This window comes from Arachis ipaensis, chromosome B9, assembly GCF_059453495.1.
Source record: "Arachis ipaensis isolate K30076 ecotype BB chromosome B9, ASM5945349v1, whole genome shotgun sequence".
In the NCBI taxonomy this organism is placed as follows: domain Eukaryota; kingdom Viridiplantae; phylum Streptophyta; class Magnoliopsida; order Fabales; family Fabaceae; genus Arachis; species Arachis ipaensis.
Genome location: NC_142444.1, coordinates 107,269,165 through 107,269,778, shown reverse-complemented (window position 1 = coordinate 107,269,778; position 614 = coordinate 107,269,165).

Here is a 614-nt window from a genome sequence, read left to right as displayed (position 1 = left end):
CGGAACAACCCACCACCTTTTGCGCGTCTTCCCTTTCTTCCTCTCTCTCGGATCTCACTTTCTCTTGGTTCTGGCTTCTGATGGCAACGTGGTTTGGTGAGTCCGGCAGTGACGCGGCAGAGCATGGTGGCGGCGAAGTAGCAGCAAGGTAGCGACGGCTCCTCCCTCACTCTCCTCTTTTTCTTCCTCTGTTTCCCCACCTCTTCCCCTTTTTCCTTTCCCATTTTCTCTCTGCCTTTTCTTTCTTTCTCTCTGTCTATCTGAGTTGGTGCTAGGCATGTGTTTGGGGAAAGGGGGTAGGGTGAGTGGCGGTGAGTGTGGGTAGGGATTAGGATAAAATTAAGGTTAGAGTTTGTGTATGAAATTGGAGATTTTGGGATTAATTTGGATTTGGTTAATCTTAATCAAATTAAGGTTTAAAGTGTTAATTTGAAATCTAGTTTAATTCTCAAAATGATTTTAAAATATTATTCGTTGTATTAAAATACTAATTGGTTTGAAATCAAATTCTCTAATTGAATTTATAAGAGAATAAGATTAATTTTCTTTATTCCTAAAACTTGAAATATTAAGTCATAGAAATATCAATTATTTGAATTAAATCACATAAAAAT